This window comes from Sinocyclocheilus grahami, unplaced genomic scaffold (genome assembly GCF_001515645.1).
Source record: "Sinocyclocheilus grahami isolate Dianchi unplaced genomic scaffold, SAMN03320097.WGS_v1.1 scaffold1062.1, whole genome shotgun sequence".
In the NCBI taxonomy this organism is placed as follows: domain Eukaryota; kingdom Metazoa; phylum Chordata; class Actinopteri; order Cypriniformes; family Cyprinidae; genus Sinocyclocheilus; species Sinocyclocheilus grahami.
The window spans coordinates 394,156-395,422 of record NW_015506241.1 but is presented as its reverse complement, the minus strand read 5'-3'; positions in this window follow the sequence as shown (position 1 = coordinate 395,422).

Here is a 1,267-nt window from a genome sequence, read left to right as displayed (position 1 = left end):
AATGAGAACAATAGAAGCAATCAGACCAACGAGAGAACAACAGTAAACAAGTGTCATGACAAGTCTCAGTTAGTCTAGCACAGTACACGTAGCTTGGTTTTTAAAAAAAATTTTTATTTAATTTTGTTATTATTATTAAATAATAGAACAGAATAGAATACTGTTCCCTCCGTGCCCTGGGGGGCACGTAAACTGTGATTGACTACCGTCTTGATGGGTTTTATGTTATAGTTTGGATTGACAGACATAAAATGTATTTCTTAATTGACACAAGGGCTAATATTACGGCAATACCTAATACTTAATCTGGTATTTCCTATTACACAGGAGAGGGCAGTGCTACAGGTAATGTTGCTATGCTGAGAAAAACCAAACCAATTATGATAACCTTTGAGGGTGTGGGTGTATTAGCTGCATTGTGGGTTGGGCCAGTCTCACAGCCTCTACTTGGCCTTGACATACTGTGTAGACTTCCAGGGAGTCTGCAGCTGTAGAGGAACTGATTAATCTAGCCGAGAAAAATCGCCCCTGTTGAGGAAAACATGGTTACTGAGGAGAGTGTTCTGGACCCAGAGCATTCTACTTGGTCGACCACTCAGAGAGAGTGTGGCCTCATAAAAATGAATCCTGTGTGATTCACTGGTAAAGTTCCCCCTTGTACTTCCCAGTATCCATTGGGAAAGGAAGCTGAGGTAGAGTTAAATTAGGAAAAACAGAATAATAAAAAAAAAACTTTTTTTTTAAAAATCCTCCAGCAGCAACTCACCAATGTCGCCTGTAAAAGTCAGGACACACCAAGCAGACGTCGGGCTGGTGGCGAGCATCTGTCAGGCTAGTTTCTGCAGTGTGATATTGAGAACTCTGATTGAATGTTCAGTTTAGCAAAAGAGTCAGTGCATGAGAATTACGGGAAAGTGATGAAAACGAGCAAGCAAATCAAGACAGCACAGACAGAAGGCTGTTTGTAGTGTCACGTCCCGACCAGTCTAGGGTTGGTAAGGCCGATGACAAGAATAAAGTTAAAGAAATAATTTAGCTCCTCTCCTGTTCCAGCTCACAATGCCAACAATAGAGGTTTATTCACAAGCGAAAGTCTGTTTATTACATCTTTAAGTTGACGTTTGGAAGCACATCTCTTCGGAAGGGAACCAGGTCAAAATAACAAACCAAAGGGAAACTAACTCAAAAACTAACTAACCCTTCTCTAGGGTTTAGAGAAGTCCAACTTGCCTAACAAAATAAAAACTCCCAAAAGAAATACAGAGGT